Raw genomic sequence first — 21990 nt, forward strand, 5'->3', positions numbered from 1 at the left:
AAACTACTTAACCCAGGGGTCCCCAAACTTTTTACACAGGGGGCCAGTTCACTGTCCGACCATTGGAGGGCCGGACTATAAAAAAAAACTATGCACAAATCCCTATGCACACTGCACATATCTTTTTTTTTTTGTATTTTTCTGAAGCTGGAAACGGGGAGAGACAGTCAGACAGACTCCCGCATGCGCCCGACCGGGATCCACCCGGCACGCCCACCAGGGGCGACACTCTGCCCACCAGGGGGCGATGCTCTGCCCCTCGGGGGGGGGGGGGGGTCGCTCTGCTGCGACCAGAGCCACTCTAGCACCTGGGGCAGAGGCCAAGGAGCCATCCCCAGCGCCCGGGCCATCTTTGCTCCAATGGAGCCTTGGCTGCGGGAGGGGAAGAGAGAGACAGAGAGGAAGGAGGGGGGGGGGGGGTGGAGAAGCAAATGGGCGCCTCTCCTATGTGCCCTGGCCGGAAATCGAACCCGGGTCCCCCACACACCAGGCCGACGCTCTACCGCTGAGCCAACCGGCCAGGGCCTGCACATATCTTATTTTAAAGTAAAAAAACAAAATGGGAACAAATACAATATTTAAAATAAAGAACAAGTAAATTTAAATCAACAAACTGACCAGTATTTCAATGGGAACTGTGGGCCTGCTTTTGGCTAATGAGATGGTCAATGTCCGGTTCCATATTGTCACTGCTAGCTGTAACAAGAGATATGAAGTACTTCTGGAGCTGTGACGTGTGCGACCCGCATCACCGGAAGTAGTACTGTACGTGAGCGCCGCCGCCACATACAGTACTCCAGGAGCACAGAATGTGGATGCATCCTGTGCTCCTCTCACTGACCACCAATGAAAGAGGTGCCCCTTCCAGAAGTGCGGCGGGGGGTGGATAAATGGCCTCAGGGGGCCGCATGTGGCCCGCAGGCCTTAGTTTGGGGACTCCTGACTTAACCTCTCTGTGCCTCCATTTCCTCACGAGAAATTGGGGCTGATGATAACATTACCTGTGTTGTGAGGTTGTTGAGATTAAGGGAATTAATACAAGTAAAATGCTTAGAAAAGTGCCTAGATATTATAAGCACTCTGTAAGTGTTAGCTACTATTTAAGGAGGAGGAGAAGAACAAAGACCAGGACGATGATGAGGAAGAGGACAAGTAGCACTAGAGGGGATTATGAGCACATATTCCACAACCTTTTACTTTCTTGCAGTCCTGTTTTTGAAGAATTAAAAGGTAATCATTTGCCCTCACTCGCTGCCCTCGGCCTTCCTCGCCGCTCGCATGCCCAGCCGCTGCCCTGCAGAAATGCTTCGATTACAGAGAATCCTTCCCCAGATTAGGCCAGTGTCCAGGGCACCGGCTCCTCACCTCACTCGGGCTGATGCCAAAGATGTAAAATTTGTGCAGATGCCTGAGCCTTAATGCTTCAAGGTGTAGATCTTTTAGCTGATGCTGTGGCTGTTACTATGGGCACAAAGGGAAGAACAGTGATTATTCAACAGAGCTGGGAAAGTCCCAAAGTAACAAAAGATGGTGTGACCATTGCAAAGTCCATTGACTTAAAAGATAAATATAAAAATATTGGCGTTAAACTTGTGCAAGATGTTGCCAATAACACAAACGAAGAGGCTGGGGATGGTACCACCACTGCCACTGTACTGGCGTTCTCTGTTGCTAAGGAGGGCTTTGAAAAGATCAGTAAAGATGCTAATCCAGTGGACATCAGAAGAGGTGTGATGTTAGCTGTTGATGCTGTAATATCTGAACTTAAGAAGCAGTCTAAACCTGTGACAACCCCCGAAGAAGCAGCTCAGGTTGCTACAATTTCCGCAAATGGAGACAAAGAAATTGGCAACATCATTTCTGATGCGATGAAAAAGGTTGGAAGAAAGGGCGTCATTACAGTAAAGGATGGAAAAACACTGAATGATGAATTAGAAATTATTGAGGGCATGGAGTTTGATCGAGGTTATATTTCTCCATATTTTATTAATACTGCAAAAGGTAAAAAATGTGAATTCCAAGATGCCTATGTTCTATTGAGTGAAAAGAAAATTTCTAGTGTTCAGTCCATTGTACCTGCTCTTGAAATTGCCAATGCTCACCATAAGCCCTTGGTCATAATTGCTGAAGATGTTGATGGAGAAGCTCTAGGGACATTTATTTTGAATAGGCTAAAAGTTGGTCTTCAAGTTGTAGCAGTCAAAGCTCCAGGTTTTGGTGATAATAGAAAGGTCCAGCTTAAAGACATGGCTATTGCTATTGGTGGTGCAAAAGAATTGAAGATGGTTAGCCTCATGACTTAGGAAAAGTTGGAGAGGTCATTGTGACCAAAGATGATACCATGCTCCTGAAAGGAAAAGGTGACAAGGCTTGAATTGAAAAACGTATTCAAGAAATCATCAAGCAGTTAGATATCCCCACTAGTGAATATGAAAAGGAAAAACTAAATGAGCGTCTGGCAAAACTCTCAGATGGAGTAACTGTGCTGGAGGTTGGTGGGGCAAGCGATGTTGAAGTCAATGAAAAGAAAGACAGAGTAACAGGTGTCCTCAATGCTACAAGAGTGGCTGTTGAGGAAGGCATTGTTCTGGGAGGGGTTTGTGCCCTGCTTCGGTGCATTCCAGCCTTGGAGCCATTAACTCCAACTAATGAAGATCAAAAAATTAATATAGAAATTATTAAAAAAAGCACTCAAAATTCCTGCAATGACTATTGTTAAGAATGCAGGTGCTGAGGGATCGTTGATAGTTGAGAAAGTTCTGCAGAGTTCCTCAGAAGTTGGCTATGATGCTATGCTTTTGTGACTATGATGGAAAAAGGAATCATTGATCCAATTAAGGTTGTAAGAACTGCTTTATTGGATGCTGCTGGAGTGGCCTCGCTGTTAACAGCAGAATGTGTAGTCACAGAAATCCCTAAGGAGGAGAAAGAGCCTGCAATGGGCGGGATGGGAGGAATGGGAGGCGGCATGGGAGGTGGCATGTTCTAACCTCAGAATAGTGCTTTATCATTAGGAATGAGAACTGTGAGAGGAAGCTCGAGGCAGTGCTCCTCACCTATAACTTCAGAGAAGTCATTAAGGAAATGACTGAAGAAAAGGCTGGCTGATGCAAGAAAATCACAAATAACAATCAGTTACTGGTTTCTGTTGACAACATACAATGGTTTACTGCTGTCATTGTCCATGCCTACAGATAATTTATTTTGTATTTTTGAATAAAAATACATTTGTACATTCCTGATAACTAAGTGCAAGAGCCATGTACCAACGTGCTGCTTTCAACTTAAATCACTGAGGCATTTTTACTACGATTCTGTTAAAATCAGGATTTTAGTGCTTGCCATCACCCGATGAGAGGTTAAGAAGCAGCCTTTCTGTGGAGAGTAAGAATAATTGTGTACAAAGTAGAGAAATATCCAATTATGTGACCTTTGTGTAATAAAAATTTGTTCCAAATTAAAAAAAAAAAAAGTAATCATTTTTGTCTTCCCTCTGCTCCAGACCTATTGTGAAAATTAAGTTGCCCAATTATCTCTTTGGTTGAAATTTCAAAGACAGGTGAGATAAAGTTAGTTTGTAGCAAGTGGGTAACGAGTACTGTGTCTGCGTTCCCACGTCTAGTCTCCCTGTGCAACGAGTCCCACCTGCTTATCATACGCAAGCTTCTGGCTTCCCTTCTTTCAGCGAGCCAACCACTCAGTGGCCTGTTTTTGTTTTGACTGGAAAGAGCTTTGGCTTTGAAATTCAGAGAACCAAAGACATTTCCTCCGGGAGGTGATAGCAGAGGGCTGGCCTTGTGGGAGAGGCTGCAGAACTTTGGTTATATTTTCCTGCTAAAGGAAGTAAAATTCACAAGTAATAATAGCTGTAAACTTTTAGGTCAGAAAAGTAATCAGTTTATAATCGCTTTCTTTTTTTCTTTCTTTTTTTTTTTTAGAAGCTTGACCTTTCTGTACTATTTTTGTAGACTTGACTAATAATAATAATAATAATAATAATATTGCTATAGTTAGCACCTATTTAGTATTTACCATGTCCTAAGACTTGTGTCTGAAAGATTCAAGTCCCCTTGTCCCCTTCTATCGCAGACCCTTGCATAATTCAAAACTACATTGAGTTTTGTATCCGAAAAAAACTGACACAATTCAGTGTGTGCTGCTTTTGTAGTTAGTTCAACATAGTAACCGTGCATCCAAAATACCACATAAACTGTTTTGGCTGCCAGTGTCTGTTTTTAGATAATTTAGATCAGGGGTCCCCAAACTTTTTACACAGGGGGCCAGTTCACTGACTCTCAGACCATTGGAGGGCCGGACTATAAAAAAAACTATGAACAAATCCCTATGCACGCTGCACATATCTTATTTTAAAGTAAAAAAAACAAAACGGGAACAAATACAATATTTAAAATAAAGAACAAGTAAATTTAAATCGACAAACTGATCAGTATTTCAATGGGAACTATGCTCCTCTCACTGACCACCAAGGAAAGAGGTGCCCCTTCTGGAAGTGTGGCGGGGGCTGGATAAATGGCCTTAGAGGGCCGCATGCGGCCTGCGGGCCGTAGTTTGGGGACCCCTGATTTAGATGAATGGCAAGATATATTCCACATCCCTCCTTCCTCTGCTGGACAATCCCCATAACATGAATTTTTGGTGATACATTTTAGGAGCTGGTTGTCAGGCAGGAAACCCCCTACAAGGGTTCTCTCAATTGTCTGAAGGACTAGGATCAGGCCTTCATCTTTCAGAATTCTCTTTGCACCTAGCTCATAACTGTGCACAAAGTAGACTTCATAAATGCTGTTGAACAAATATATGAGTGGCACCCCGTCTCCATCCCGTCCCCTCCCTGATTATCTGAACGTTAAAGTAAGATGTTGGAAAGTGTGAAGGCAGAGAGAGAGCGTCACGTTTTCCAAACACTGAATCAACGTTACTCTCTGTCTATTATTTTCATTCTCATTCTCTTGATTTTGTGTCCCAGTGTCTGTTGCTGGCTCACAAGAATGGAAAATCCTACATAATAGCCATTCTTCCTTAAGGATGAAAAAACAGTGTTCTTTTTTTATTATTTAAAAAAAAATTTTTTTTAAAGAATAGGGAAGGGTTGGTTAAAAGTAAAATAATCTTGAGATTGGTGATAATTGTCATTTATCGTAGGGTGTTTTAAGGTGTTTCTGTATGGCTACTCCAAATGGCTTTTCTAGGCTTGGCTTGAGAGGACTGATGGGATCATGGAGGCATTTTTCTCAGTCCAGTCTTACCATTCAGTTTAGGACTTTAGACCTCAAGTGAAAACTCTGACGTTCTGTTCCTTTATAAAAGTAATCTCTGAGATTCCAGTTCCTGGTTTGTAAAGCCCAGTGGATTGGACTAAATGATCGCTAATATTACTTTCTGTCTAAAAACTCACCGTCTTTGGCTCTCTCTGGACTAAGCTTTTTTTCCCCCCCCTGTTTTAATCATTTTAGAGACTGGAAGGAGTTAGGCAATAGGTTGTGGAGGTTAAGTATTAACATGAAACTGGATGGGTGATGAGAAGAGGAGGAGAGATGAGCATTTTATCATTTCATATTCATGTAAACTCGTCAACAGCACTTTGAAAAGTTCCATGATTTTTTCTCTTGTGATGGCCTGTTTTGTAAGTCACATCTTTGCTGTGAATTTCTGTCTCCTTGCTATGGAAACCAGCCAAGGACATGTATTGACCACCTGCTCACTTTCTAACACAAGGCAACCCCCCAGACATTATTATTATTATTATTTTTGCTTTCTCTTCCCACTGGTTTATGACTTTCTCTTATGTAGCAACAAAACTCTTGGAGAGCCCTCCTGGGGAGAAATGAATGCTTCTTAAGTATATTTCTGTTAGCTACCCTCTGATGGTTCCGTTTCAGAATAAAGTGGTGGGGGGAACCACTTGGTTCTTACTGAAATTTTCCTCTCCTTTCCTTTAAACTTACCACTCCTCAGAAACTCTTAGCTACACTCCAAGAGAGCTTTGTGAACAATGAAAAAATTGTCTACGAAATATGGTCAGAAAATAAACTTAGCATTTTTCAGTAATTTTCCTCTCATTGGGAAAATTTTTTACATTCTACAGAGGCCCAGTTCAGCCTGTGTGAACTAGCCTTGTAGTCCTTTAAATATTGAAATTTATGCCCTGGTCGGTTGGCTCAGTGGTAGAGCATCGGCCTGGCATGCAGAAGTCCCGGGTTCGATTCCCTGCCAGGGCACACAGGAGAAGCGCCCATCTGCTTCTCCATCCCTCCCCCTCTCCTTCCTCTCTGTCTCTCCCTTCCCCTCCCGCAGCCAAGGCTCCATTGGAGCAAGGATGGCCCGGGCGCTGGGGATGGCTCCTTGGCCTCTGCCCCAGGCACTGGAGTGGCTCTGGTCGCAACAGAGCGACGCCCCAGAGGGGCAGAGCATCGCCCCCTGGTGGGCAGAGCATCGCCCCCTGGTGGGCGTGCCGGATGGATCCCGGTCGGGTGCATGCGGGAGTCTGTCTGACTGTCTCTCCCCGTTTCCAGCTTCAGAAAAATACCAAAAAAAAAAAAAAAAAATATATATATATATATTGAAATTTATAAATAATAAATAGAAAGCGTATCTGAAATCTAGAGGCGCAGAACAAAAATTTGTTCTCCACCCTAATAGCAAAGAGATTAAAGATTGGTTGTCCTGCAACCGGTTCAACTTTGTGTAGTCTACAATTTATTTTTATTTCCCCAACATTTTGCATTTTATTAATTCATTTGAATCTTATATTTCATCTGTGTCTGCCCTAGAACAGAACATCCGATGAGGTTCAGTTTTCTCTTCTCACAGTCATAGCCTTGAGTATTGGAAAACAGGAGCGTCTGTCCAAAGCTTGGCCCTTGCTTCTGTGGCCTTGGGGAAGCCACTCAGCATCGCTAGGTGTTGGGCAAATTAGTGTAAAATTTGTATTTTCTGAGTTGGTCACTTTTATTGTTAAAAATGGTCGCTGCCCACATGAATGGCCGCTGCTCAGGTGAAACTGCTAATTACCTTCCTGATTGGGAAAGGGCTTTGTTATGGTAATGTGTGCCGAAGGAGGGGTTTTCATGGCAAAGTGTTTTAAGAAGAAGGAGAAAGGAGAAGAAAGAGGCCATGTTTTTGCAAAGAAGGCAGCCAAGATGGCAGAGTGCTGAAGGAGAAGCCAGTTTGTGTAGAGATGAGGAGGAAAAAGTTGTGCATTTGGGGAACCAGAAGTGAGTAAGACTGGTGGGGGCGTTTGATTCTTGGGAAATCCGGATGTGTCGGCAGGTTTGTGAGTGTGAATGAGTGGGTTTTGGGGCCTATGTGTTTGTGTTTACTCACTGGCTGGGTGCGAGGCTAGAATAAAAGGAATAGCCCTCCAGGTTTTGGCTCCGCTGTTTCTTTACCGTCTGTCCGAATCTAATGGGACCCTGCACCTGCCTGGCTGCACCGGCCGTCACTACTGGCCGTACACTATGCTTCTGGCTTCTATCCTATAAGAATAACAGAATCTGGATTTTGAATCATACTTCTGGCTTATCTCCTATAAGAGTAACAGAATTGGGGGGGGGAGGGAATCCCCCAGAGAAAAGGGGTTTCACTTACTGTCATGGAAATTACCATTAGAATGAACTATTTTCATCTATGTTTCCTTTTTCTTTTTAAAAAATGAAGCTAACCAGATGGCATGCATAGACAGTCAGAGTAGTGTCACCATGACCCATTTCACCAAGTTCATTACCATATACCACTTTAGTTTTCCTATTTATCCCACTCAACAAGCATTTTTGAATCAGCACCCTAGAAACTATTGAGTATTCACAAACCGCTGAGGTGTCATTTCCACCTCAATGGCAATCCAAGGCAAAGGCCAAACGTATGAGAATGATACAAGGAAACTGATCCCACTTTCTTCCTTGAACTGGGTATGTTTCCTCCTTCTTCTCTGGTATCTATTTCTTCTCTTTGCCTTGTCTTTTCCCAACTCCATCCCTAATTCCTTTGTTCTTTTTTAGATTTCTGATTCCTACCTGGTGTTTGCAACCTCAGTAGCCCATTTGTAATCTGAGCCCTAATAAAAACTGTCTTCAAAGGCCAGAGAGGAAATGAATCAAATAATTTTTCCTCTTCCCTGGACTCAAAGGAAGACTTCTTATAAGCAAGGAAGAAATATCAATGTGGTATAATAATGTGGCATTAAAAGTACCCATCCCTACTGAGGACCAGAGTAAATCTGCTGAGTGCCTAAAATTTCTTTTTCTTTCTCTCTTTCTCTTTTTTTTCTTCCTTCCTTCCTTCCTTCCTTCCTTCCTTCCTTCCTTCCTTCCTTCCTTCCTTCCTTCCTTCCTTCCTTCCTTCCTTTCTTTTTTTGACAAATGATTGTTCTATAATGGGAAACAGGGACTAAGGAACTGGGTCTCAGGGAATTTAGAAGAATGGTGTCAAGGGCAGTTGAAGGGCTCTGAGTGAGTCGCCCTGGCTGGGAGTGGATAGACAACAACATGGAGGTGCAAAGCAACAGGTATCTTAGGAAGTCAGAGACCTGAGATGGAAGCAAGAAGCCTATCCTGGTCCTGATGCACCTCTAACAGCTTCTGGAGAGAAGGTTTTGTCACGATGGCGTGATTAATTTGCTTCCCCACTGAGAAACAGGAGTTAACGTCTTCAACAAGACCTCCCCTGTAGGCTGGACTCTCAGGAAAGGAGTTGCGCTCCAGTGAACCTCCATGGAAAGTGGTTATAGCACACCTTCAATTTGCACTTAAGATGAGAATCCTGGTCATTTGCAAGGGTTAGACCCCATCTTCCAGATAGGAGAGGAGCTGGCCCTTCCCTCAGCCACGACTTAGTGGCCAGGGGAGGGCTGAAGCCAAAGATCTGCCATGTGCTTGTGCTATTTTATCTTAGCCTCTGATCACTCCAGGGAATGGCTGGCGCTTCCCTAATCACACGGTTTAAATGCCTCGCAGGCCAAGGGGCAAGCTCCCCCTCCTGGATTCTGACTTCCAGGCCTGCTCGATCTCTGTGCATGACCCTAGCCTGGAGTGTGCCAAGGACAACTGGGGACCCTCACACCAACTACTGATTCTTTCTCTGTAAATTTTCCTTAGAAAACACTGCTTGGCCATTTGCCTTTATAGGCAGAACAACCTCCAGATCTTACTCCAGGGCTCTACTTGAGACTGGAGTTCTAAGATATAAAAGAACTCAGAGAAATGCTCTCACTCATTAATTCATTGATCTATCCATTCAACATTGTTTAGTACTTAGCAAGTGCCAGGTGCCGTAGACACAATAATGAGTGGAGAATGAGGTCCCTGTCCTGGAATGACTCACAGTCTAGAGGGGTTGGCTAGCGCTGACTACTCAGACTCCTTCTCTGCGTCAGTTTCCATCTCTGTGAAATTAGTCACAGGGAAACATTCAATTCCTGTTTATGTGTGTTGGGCTGACCAACTCACTTGGAGGATAATTGCCAGCATTTTTACAATCCCACTCTGGCTTCCCTCCATCTTCCAGTGTGTTATTAAGCTGCTTCTGCCTTCTAGTCCTTGATGTGTATCCATAAAAAACAAACTTATTTTAATATCAGTCTCAACAAGACTTGCAAGGAATGCAAATAGAAGACGTTGCATAGCAAATGTAAATAACTCTTGAACTATCTTTATTAGCATCTGGCCTTATACAGAAGCACATTAAAAAATATGAGTTATCCATAAGAAATCTGAGGCAGGCTAAAAATTACTAGACTTACATATTATTAGCATACAAAGATAGTCTGTATTCTTTTTTTTAAAGGAACCGCATAAGATTCAGATTCTGACTGCTGAACTCTACTTGTTCTAGTTTTTACCAAAATCAAATGATAACATTACTGAAAATTCCTTTTCATATATGTTTATCATCTACCCACCTACCTGTTCATTTTCCAATCTATCATTTCTCTCTCCATCTATCTGTATAGTTATCAGTGTGGGTGCAGTGGTAAAGAGACACGAAGGTTGGCTATTTGCTTGATTCTGAGTTCTGATTGGGTAGAAAAATGGGATTTTCCATTATCTGTTAAAGGATCTTTGAGAGTAAACACATAACATGTAGTTTTGTATTGCAATTTACATGAGGCTTTTCCTTCAAATAGCTCAAGTTGCTACAAAGTTACTTTAAAACACAGATCCTCAAATTAAAAATCTTACGTGAATAGAAGTTATAACAGCCTGAATTTTAATGCATTTAGTGTTCTGTCAGAGTCATGAGACATATAGATGTAAATAACAATCGGAACGGAAATATACTAAAGAGCAGTGGAATCTTGTTAGAGGATAGTTTGACGGACTCCTGACCTCCACTGCCCACTGCCCTTAACATCTGGAAGAGCCTGCTCACTTTGATGTGAAAGCCAGGCATTACCTATTGTCTCTGACCCTGGCATTGCCAGGGTTTTATTGAAGTCCTGTTATTATTAATTCATTGAACACATATTTCATGAGGGCTTAGAATGTTTTAAGTACTGCTAGATTCTATTAGTAATAATATTAAGAGTAACAAACTTTGAATAAATATTTACTAAGTGCCAGACTCTGTGCTAGGTGCTTTACACCAATTATCTCATTTAATACAATCCCAACAACTCTAGGAGGAAGATGCTTTTATATTTATTTTGCAGCAAGGAAATTAGGGCCAAAAGAGTTTAGACTTTAAAAACATTTTTTTCTTTTTTTTTTTTTTTAACTAACGACCAAAAAGAAAATTCATCAGTTTTCAATAGAGTCTCTCCAAGAGTGGGAAACATATTAAACTCAGAAATAGTGGGCCCCGTAGAATAGCATCACAAATTAAAAATATAGTTCTCCATGTGGCAAAAGTGCTTTCAATCCAATTCAAGACACAGCAAAGTTTCTTTGAAACACAATTTAAGAATTTCCTTCCTATCCATGGCATCAAATGGAAACCACAGGGCAAGGATAATCATGGTGAACTTGGAATACAGAAATGGCATGGAGTTCACGAGTATGCTGCCAGCAACACTTTAATGAACTTACTGTGAACAAGAAAAAGTTTGAAAGCCTGAACAGATTTTGCATGTGTAGAAATGAGGGGGATATAGAACTTGGGTTGGACGGGCCCGAAGAGGTTAAATAACTTGCTCCAGCTCATCACACAGCTAGCAGGTAGCATAGCAGGATTCAGATCTGATAACCTGTTTCCAGAGGCCTTAGCCACACTGGGTTAAAGCCACTAGAAGAATCTATGGCATCTATGCCTTAATAAGCCAGTTCAACTAAGTTTAACTGTACCCCTAAGATCATTGTTATATTTGGATTCTTTGCTTCCATCAGTACAAATATTGCCAGGAAGGATGGCCACATTTCTACTCTCTAAGACTTGCCCCTCACAGAGCAGATGCCCATGAGAAATCATGAGGAGTGTATTCACGGTTCCTTCTCTTTCCCTGGGACCGCAGGATGCTTTTGACATTCCTATCCTGCTGCCTAGAATTGTTCACTGAGAACCTCCATGTAAACCTTCCCCTTCACTTAAAAAAAATTCCAATTCAGGCCTTGGCTGGTTGGCTCAGTGGTAGAGTGTTGGCCTGGCGTGTGGAAGTCCCAGGTGTGATTCCCAGTCAGGACACACAGGAGAAGCACCCATCTGCTTCTCCACTCTTCCCTCTCTTCTTTCTCTCTATCTCTCTCTTTCCCTTCCACAACCAAGGCTCCATGGGAGCAAAGTTGGCCTGGGCTCTGAGGACGGCTCTATGGCCTCCTCCTCAGGTTCTAGAATGGCTCCAGCTGCAATGGAGCAATGCCCTAGATGGGCAGAGCATCACCCCCTGGTGGGCATGCTAGGTGGATCCCTGTTGGGTGCATGCAGGAGTCTGTCTGACTGCCTCCCCACTTCTAACTTGGGAAAAATACAAAAAAAGAAAAACTATATCTATTATCTATATCTCTCTATCTCTATCTCTATAGCTATCTCTATATCTATCTATCTATATATAATTTCAATTTATTCCAACTTTATTTTTTAGAGCAATTTTATGCTTACAGAAAAATTGAACAAAACGACCTTCCTCATTACCAACGTCTCACACCAGAGTGACACATTTGTTTGAATCTACATAGACACATTATTGTCATCCAAAGTCTATAGTTTACATTAGGGTTCATCCCTAATGGTGAACCTACATAGACACATTATTGTCATCCAAAGTCCATGTTACATTAGGATTCATCTTTGGTGGTTTAAATACAATGGTTTATGACAAATGTATAGTCATATGTATCCACCAGTGTAGTACCTTGAAGAATAGTTTTAGTCTATAAAAGTCCTCTGTGCTTTGCCTGTTCAGACCTCCCTCCTCCTGGCAGCTATTGATCTTTTTACTGTCTCCATAGTTCCCCCCCCCCCCAGAATGTCATACATATAGTTGGAATTATACAGTATGTAGCCTTTTAAGATTGACTTCTTTCACTCATATGCATTTATGTTTCCTCCATGTCTTTTCATGGCTTCTTAGCTCATTTATTTCTAGTGCTGAAAAATATTCCATTGTCTGGATGTCTGGATGTACCACAGTTTATTTATCAGGCTGCTCTTTTTAAAGGCACATTTTGGATTTTGTAAACTTCTCTCCTGACTTAAGAAAAAAAGGCATGTGAACTCGGCTAGACAACAGCCAGGTGATCTAAGAAACCACTGGAAAGTATTTATGAGTGACAGTAGTTTCACTGGGCTCCTCCTCCAGAAAAACACTTTTTTTTGAGAGAGAGAGTCAGGGAGAGAGATGAGAAGCGTCAACTCATAGTTGTGGCACTTTCGGTTGTTCATTGATTACTTCTCATACATACCTTGACCGAGGGGGTTCCAGCCAGGCCAGTGACCCTTTGTTCAAGCCAGAAACCTTAGGCTCAAGCCAGCAACCTTGGGTTCAAGCCAGTGACCTTGGACTTCAAGCCAGCAACCTTTGAGCTCAAGCCAACCAACATGGGATGCCATCGGTGATCCCATGCTCAAACTGGTGATCCCCCGCTCCAGCTGGTGAGCCTGTGCTCAAGCTGGATGAGCCCACACTCAAGCTAGAGACCTTGGGGTTTCAAACCTGGGACCTCAGTGTCTCCTGTTGACAATCTATCCACTGTGCCATGACCAGTCAGGCAAAACATTTGTCTTTTAATAGTGTTTCATCATCACCACAAGGAGATTGTGAGGAGTTTGGAGGATCTCTGGGGGAAGGTAACCTCTTGATAACTCTCATATCACACCAGATGGGCATTGCATCATGACAGGGGGACAGGCTGAGATTCCTTGAGCACCTGCCAGGTGCCACACTTTGGGTCCATTAGCACCTTCACAGTTAGCAAGCTGAGATTTCCATGAATGGAAACCACAGAGGAAGCTCTGGCTCACTCTTAGCTGTGTGGAATTAACATAAATCACAAGCCCAGCTTAATGAGCTGGAAAGGTTCCAACACAAACAGGCTCGTTTTGTAGAATGCATAGTAGGCTGGAAAAGTATTCATTTCAGATGGAGTTGACTTTGGCTGGCATCTGTTTGGTCAGACTTATTAAAGGATACCTTTTTTTTTTGCCTACCTGGATAATGATGCTCATTATGGACTCCTGAGTCATTGAATGTCCCCAAATAACTTCTGAATCTTAACATTTAACCTAGTGATGCTGAAACTACATATATTTCTAGTTAGAATTAGGATATTTTATGTTATAATCATTTGGAAATTGATAATCACTATATAGATAACGTGATAAAATAATTGTTCTTCTGAAGCCATTTAATTTTGTTAAAAGTGTGATTTTTACAAATATTCTTTATCATTTCAAAAAATGTAAATCAGAGCATAGCACTTTCTACTGAGAACTCTTCCCTTCATGGCTTACAGATTCCTAGCTCATTGGTCTCTGCCTGTCCCTTTACCCCCCCCCCCCCCATTAATTAAAGGCCAGACACACTGACTTTCTCTTTTCTTTGAATTCATCAATTTGCTCCTGCCGGGAGCCTTTGCACATGCTATTCCTTCTGCCCTAATTGTCTTTTCCCAACTCTGCACACTAATGGCTCCTTTTTATATGTCAAGCACGGTTTCTGCTGAAAACCATCCTTTCAGAGAAGCCTTTTCTCACCACGCTGGCTGAGACATTGCTTAATTTAGTCATTTCTATCACATTGTCTCATTTATAGTATTTCTCAATAGCTGTAACTATCCTGTTTATTTAATTTATTCATTGTCTCTCTCCTCCGCTATGTCTGTAAACTGTGAGAGAAGGCATCTGGCCTGTCTCATTGGCACAGAGTATGTGCTCAATAAAAATTTGGAGAATGAATAATTGAATGGGTATCACCACGGATGTTTATGACTTTTCTCTGAGTTTGATTCTGTCTTAGGAGCGTGTGTGCTTGCACGTGCCCACCCCCAGGGGAAAGGACTTTTTTGCTCTTCTCTATATTGTTACCTCTGCTATCAGGTAGCACATGTCAGTTCATTGTCTACTTTTAATTTTGTATTCCCTAGGGCTTACATAACTTTTATTTGGCACATAAGAGTTGGTGAACACATGTTGTTGAGTGAATTAATGTTTGTAGGCAATGTTGATGAGTCTCTTTTAAAAAACCAGGCTATTCCCTTTTGGCATATATTGATAATTCATCATAATGCCAACATCGTGAACATTGGTCTCTAGTAAAGCTGCAGTCTCTCCTGCCTTCTGATGTCTCTGCTGAATCGTTCTCCTTTCCGGCGAGCACGTGAAGAGAGTGCACGCTGCCTAAAAGGCAGATAGCAGAACGTCTAACCTTATGACAACAGGAGTCTTGTCAATCCAGGGTCCCTGGTGAAATGATGGCAGTACACACCAGGGGTTAGCCCCATGATTCTATTGCTCCGGAAAGTACTGGAAGAGTGGAATGAGGACTGACACGAACCGAATGCCTCTCATTCTAGACCGTGTTATGTGCTAGACATAGATCATCTCATTTAATTGAGACAACCTTACTATGAAGGGTTATTGCAATTTTTTTTTAAAGTAGACGAGGAGCCAGAAACTTGGAATTTTGAGTTACTTGCCCAACTTCGCATAGCTGATATTGGCAGAACTAGGATCTCAATGTCTTTCTGACTCCGAATGCTGTGCTCTGTAAACCACAGGCACCACAAAACAACCAAACAACAACAAAATCCTCTCCTGTGTACTTCACTTTGGTTAATAAAACTCTCTTCTGAAAGGCCAATATTCTATCTTACCAAGTCATTGAAATCAGTGTTACTAATTTTGCTAAGATGAACTTTTAGCTATTCTCCTAATTTAGGTTGTTATCTCATGAGAGGGTACAAGTTGGAATGGAGGGCTGGGCCATTCGAGTTTCTGAGGGTGTGACACCTCCGGTGGGAGAAAAGGTGACAGACGCAGAGCCCTGAGGAGGGTACGGCCCGTGGGTTGAGGACTGCAGCCAGCTGGGGCTACGCCAGCCTCTTGTATCAATTCTGAAGGCAGTTTGCTGGGAAGCCTGATCGGTGGGCTGAGGATGGTGAGTGTGAGACACAGCATAGCAGGGCGGTTACAGGTTGGGCTTTAAACCAAATACTTAGGTTTAAACAATGCCTCTGCCACTCACAACTTGTGTGACCTACGCAGGTGACTTACCTCTCTACACCTAACGCTCTTCACCTCTTAAAAAATGGTGATAACTAGGAATACATATTACACCCGGGTGTTGTGAGGAGTAAATGAAATGTTCCTATCTAGAGTGCTCTGAACAGTGCCTGGTAGCCAGTGACTCATAAACGCCAGTCCTTGGTGTAAAACTGTGTATCATCAGAAGGTTCCATTCAGCCCACAGCTGATTACAAGCTGTGAGTCTCATGTGGCTATTTTAGAACATGTAGAACCTGACTAGGTGGTTTGGTCCTTGACTGTGAGGACTGTTGTGGGGGGTGGAAGCGTCTCTTCTGGAGTTGTTTAGCTCTCTCGAGTTTGAGTCTGTGGCGTCTCCATGTCTAGAAACAGGACATATTGCCTATAAGGAACTTTTATTTTGCTCTTATAACTTTGTTACTAATTTACTTAATGTCACCAATTATTTTTTTCTTTTCGTTTGAAAAAAAAGTAAAAATTTCAACTACTTGAAATAGTTAATAATAATAATCACAATCAAATTTTAGTTTTGTGCGTATGAGTTTCCACTGTACCACAATTCAAAGAAGGATGGGGCAGTATGTCTTTCACTCAAGATCCTGGGACTAGAAATCATTCTTCTAGTGTAGATTTCCATGCTAATTCATTCTGAGAACTATGTCCTATTCTTATCATTCATATCATCTTTATTTCTTATTCCTTAATTTTGGGACGCCTGCTTTGTCTTTTGTGATATAGCACACTTTTATTTTTTGTCTGCACGAGGCCCAGTGGCAGGATGCGTTATGTGTTGATCTGCATTTTGATAATCAACTGAAATGTGAAAAGTGATGATGGGCTACAATATATTTGGGTTGGAGCAAAATGTTCACCCTAATGAAATGTGACTTTATGAAAGAAATGCTCCTAATCCTCTCAAGAACTGAGCCAGGTCCTCAAGGGTAAATGGGAGGTATTTGAGGTTTCTCTCTCTCTCTCTCTCTCTCTTTTTCCAAAAACCATTTGGGTCCACCAGCTGTTACCAAGCGCATTATTAAAAATCGTGTCAGCTCAGAGTTATTGCTGTTCCTGAAGAAAAGATAAATATATGTATTTTTAAATCTGGACATAAGAAGGTTTTAAAAAATATTGTTGTAGAGTTCTCCTGGCTACCTTTCCTTAGCTCTTTTCCAAGTTTGGGGCTGGAGAAACTCAAAAATGTCTCTGTGCCAAAGTTAAATATTAAATGAAAACCTTGTGTCTGAGGAGCTCCAGGATTAATAAACTGTGGTAAAATAGGTAAGATCCCAAATCATCAGAGAAAGAAATCTCTAGAGACAATGAATGGGGTTGTATTATACATGGTGTTAGCTTCTGTACTATAAGATAAAACCCACAGGAAAAACATGAACCATGGCTTATGTAAGGCTTGGAGAAGGTACCATCTCTTTGATGGTGTCACACTGCTACACTTACTATTGTTGAGCTAATGCGCGCGTGCGCACACACACACACACACACACACACACACACACACACACACACACACATTTGAAGAAGCCAAAGGAGTTAATGTTTTACACAAATGGGCAATGTGATATCACAAGGAAGTCTCGCTTCCTTAGAGAATGTCCTCTTTGACTATGAGTAGCACTAGTTTCCAAATGTCGAGTTCAGTTATTATGGTGAACATTATTTTTAGTAGTACTACATTTTCCCTCAAGGAAACACTTGGGTAAAATGAAGTATTACTGCAGGACTATACAGTGAACAAGGAATATAAATTTAGTTTTCATTTGCCAGGTAACCCTAGTGTTAGTTTGCTTCCCAAACTTGAATGCATGGATCCGCTGAGTTGTCTGAGTTTTAGTTCTTCCTTCCCGAGTGCGCTGCAGTGATTGGGCACAGGGAGCTGGGAGGTAGCCTGCAAAACAGTTAGAGCCTATGGACTAGACTAGAGAGTTTGAGCTACCTGCATGTGGATCCTGGCTCTGCCCCTTATCAACTGTGTAACTTCGGGAACCTCTATTTCTTAACCTGGGAAATGGGAATGATAATCCTTATTGGGATCATATGTGATAACAAATTTCTGATACCAACCTGGCAACCAGCAGAAAATAAAATAGCCATTATGACAAACATGATATAGCTTTGCATTCTTGCTATTATTGTAGTTAGAGAATTTAATAGAATGTTAATATATCATTTACCAACCAATTCTTGTACTTTAGGAACATCCATACACAAAACCATCCTTAAAAGAGATAATCTGCCCTGGGTTTGTGATATACAAATGCTTGCATTAAATGATATTTGAAACACTTTCCCCGAATTAAAGATGTAATTTTGATGCATTTGAGTAAGTGTTGAAGAGAAATCTGACGTGTTGGAGAAGAGAAAGGTCACGAAGATACCCACTAATACCCACTAATAAATGTCTAATAAAATTAGATATTAATAAATTTAGGAAAACTGGAACAGGCCAATGTGACCTTATGGAGAAATATACAAAAGAAATAGGAAGGAACTATGAAATTCTAACATACTTAGATAGAAAGCCAAGAACATGGATATGACCAAAAGGATTTCAAGGACCAAATAAACATTTCTCTGGTTACCTTGCCAGCAGGGGCCTTTGCCTTATGCTAATGATATTATAATGAGAAAACCACCTGCCAATGAGGTAAACAGTAACTTCATGTAGTACAATGAGTGCTCCATGCTCCATCTTGAAGAGTAGCGTGGGGAGGAGTTTGAGAAGGGCTTCTCCAGCAAATGCTGAGATCACAAAGAAAGCAGTTTGGGCTCCAGAAAGGATTTTAAACTAGTGTGTATGCTTTGGAATGTTTTGAATATTGCAGCCCCTCTGTGATTTCCTATGACTTGACTCTGGAGAGTGTAAACCAAGAAATACATGTTTGTTGTATTGCTTGTCCCATCAGATAGCCTTTGCTGAATGTATGAGATGTTGGTCTGGGGATAGGTGTTTGTTGGTGTGATTTGGAGGAGCGGACTGGAACTGAGATTGACATCTTCTCTTTGTAGTCTCAGAGGGGCTAGGCCTGCTCAGGGGGATACAGGAGATTGAGTCAGCTGTATCCATGGTATCCAAGACCAAGTTTCGGTAAGCAATATTTTCATGACGTTAACTGATCTCATTGCCTATACTTGGTGGTTATTGCAGTAGGTATGTATTCTGTTTTTCCTGGTTGTATCCTGTTAACTATTATTATTAATAATCACTGTTCTGTTAATAACTACAAAGAAAAAAATAAGGTTAACTACTTTATCAATTCCCTTAAAAATATATCTATTTTATGTGCTGAACGATACTATATGTATACCTAAATTATGGGATGGTTTGGCATGACAGCTAACATTCACAGAGTACTTACTATTTGCCAGGCAGTGTTGACAGTGCTTTGTATTGATTACTTCATTTAACTATCTTTTGTCATTTAAGCTTCAGAAAAATCCCTTTAAAATGGAAGCTATTAGTATAATAATTCCTGCTTACCTATGAGGAAGCTAAGTCACAGATAGTTTAAAACATGTTGAATGTCCCACAGCCAGTAAATAGAAAGACTAGAATTTGAACTCAGAGAGACTGCTTCCAGGATTTAGGCACTCAATTACTACACGTTCTCACTTCATTGAATAAGAATTTTGAGTATTGACTAGAGTTCAGCATATACATACACTTTCCACATTCATGCCCACCCATAATGACTGAATTTGACATTTCTTTTTTTTTTTTTATAAATGCTATTCTGCTCTTCATATTCATCGGGCTGCCAGATGAAAACTCAGGGTTATTAAAGAATATAGCAAAACACTATTTATTTAAAAATTTCTGAACACATCTTATAAAGAACTCAAAAGGGAATCAAAAATTAAGAAAAAAAGCCCTGGCCGGTTGGCTCAGCGGTAGAGCGTCGGCCTAGCGTGCGGAGGACCCGGGTTCGATTCCCGGCCAGGGCACACAGGAGAAGCGCCCATTTGCTTCTCCACCCCTCCGCCGCGCTTTCCTCCCTGTCTCTCTCTTCCCCTCCCGCAGCCGAGGCTCCATTGGAGCAAAAGATGGCCCGGGCGCTGGGGATGGCTCTGTGGCCTCTGCCTCAGGCGCTGGAGTGGCTCTGGTCGCAACATGGCGACGCCCAGGATGGGCAGAGCATCGCCCCCTGGTGGGCAGAGCGTCGCCCCTGGTGGGCGTGCCGGGTGGATCCCGGTCGGGCGCATGCGGGAGTCTGTCTGACTGTCTCTCCCTGTTTCCAGCTTCAGAAAAATGAAAAAAAAAAAAAAATTAAGAAAAATAAGACACAATTCTCAATCTTTTATAAACTTTAAAGATAAGAGAATAAATTGTCAACACAGAGCTCCTCTTTAAAAAGTCCAGTTAGGTACTGAGAGAATTCGGGGCTGCTATGGCCCCTCTGGCCTTTGGTCAGTGAAGGCCGTTAGGTGTGCCAAAGGGGAAGCTGTTCTCATCGCCCAGGAAGAAGAAGTTCCAGGCCAGCCAAACAGACAACCAGTCTTCCAGGTTAAACCAACAACTGGTATTAGCGGCAAATGCATACTTACTTGGGAAAGTTGGACGGAATGGAGGGTGGCCAGGGCTAAGCTGGCCGGTGCCTGGATGGTAGAAGCAGTAACCACATTGTTGAGTGCACAGATGCTAGTGACCCATGGCTTAGGGTCACATCCCAGCTCTGACACTTATTCCCTACGTGACCTTGGTAAAGTTCACATTTTTTACAAAATTCTTTTTATGCTTCACTATCCTTCTTCGTACAACGAGAACAGTAAATACAGGTAAAGTCCTTAGGATGAGGCGTAGCACCGAGGCGGATGGAAGTATTAGCTGTTATTATCATCATCATCACTGATAGAGACAGGAGCGGGTCCAAAGGATGAGACAAGCAGCAGAAGCACCGCTTACTTCAGCTGGAACAAATGTAGCCCCAGGGAACCCACCCGTCTCTCCCTGCCTCCCAGCTCTGAGAACACATGTCTCTGCCTCCTGGTTGTCTCATCTGAAGAGATTTATGACAATGAAATATGTTCCTGCACTCCTACTCCCTTTTTTATTTTAAGTTATTTCCATGTTAAATAATAATTCATTGTTAATGATGTCTCCTTTCAAATATTTAACAGATTCTGTTTCTTCACTGGCTTTGGACCATGGAAACTGGAGCAGGAAATCAGATGACCACACTTGAAATTCAAAGGGCAGATTGCATTTTCCTCGGTGATACTGGGGTACAAACGCCTTGCCCTATACGAACTATGCATCGTGAGCCTCTAATTTGGAATCTTCTTTTTCTTTTTTATTCCTTTTTGACAACTAAAAGCATTTGATATCGTAAGAGACTATGTACAAATTACATTAAAAGGCATAATAAAATAGATATTTTCACTAATGTTTAATATTACTGTGATTGCAACAGACATAGATGAAGATGGATAGAGTGTGTTATATTGATGCTTCAACTACTAAGAGTAACACTGCCACTGGGGACATTATTTTCTGTAATTATAAGTGATTCTTCCGCATCCCAGTCCGACGCCCTATCCACTGCGCCACCGCCTGGTCAGGCTAAGTGATTCTTGATAAAGATTTGAACAAAACAAGTGTTGCCCCTGGACTCACATGCTACTTGCGTTGCTGAGAAATTAAGTGTTCACTGAAATGGTGGCAGAAATACTTTATGTTGTCATGTAAAGCAGAGACAAGGCTTGGCCTCAGATATGTATAAATAAAATACTCACTTTCTATAATATCTGGCAGGTAATTTGAAATTGTGTGGGGACTCAATATAATTTTTTTTTTTGTAAGAGATGTCTTGTAGTGTACCCAGCAACACTGGCTCCATTTCACTAACTCCCCATTAATTATGTGGTGATAACAACCGAAAGGCCCCACATAACCCCCATTCCCCACATAGTGAGGGGCAGGAAGATCACTTGCTGTCATTGCTTCCATTGACACTTTAGGAAGTGTTTAAAATTTAAGTACTAAATTCAGCTGTTTACAATCCAAGGGTGGTTAATTAGCATTTAAAAAATTTTGTTTACCAGAATTATCTCAATAAATTTAATTTAAAAACCCAATGAGAATAAACAATTCCAAATGCTTAAAAGAAGAAGAGCTAAATATTCTGTGGTACTTACTCTTCACTGCTACCTGGAAGCTGTGGTTGAAGTGTCCGGTAAATAAGGTTAATGCTCCCTCAGTCATTAAAACCAATGGGACACCGACTCCAAGTACCACTCCGATGGGGCCGAGAGGGCCTCTCCTCTGTCCTTCCTACAGCTGTGTGTGTTCTAACTGCCATGGGTGAGGAGCCAGGGAGTGTGCTG

General features: G+C 41.9%; 1 protein-coding gene and 1 pseudogene across 2 annotated transcripts in view; one reads left to right on the top strand and one right to left on the bottom strand.

Annotated features, from left to right (window-relative positions):
* COL8A1 (collagen type VIII alpha 1 chain) overlaps positions 1-21990 on the bottom strand; it is a 172196-nt gene that overhangs the window by 17867 nt on the left and 132339 nt on the right. The window lies entirely within an intron of this gene.
* On the top strand, positions 1248-3079 carry LOC136379712 (60 kDa heat shock protein, mitochondrial pseudogene; annotated as a pseudogene).

This window comes from Saccopteryx leptura, chromosome 8 (genome assembly GCF_036850995.1).
Source record: "Saccopteryx leptura isolate mSacLep1 chromosome 8, mSacLep1_pri_phased_curated, whole genome shotgun sequence".
NCBI classification, from domain to species: domain Eukaryota; kingdom Metazoa; phylum Chordata; class Mammalia; order Chiroptera; family Emballonuridae; genus Saccopteryx; species Saccopteryx leptura.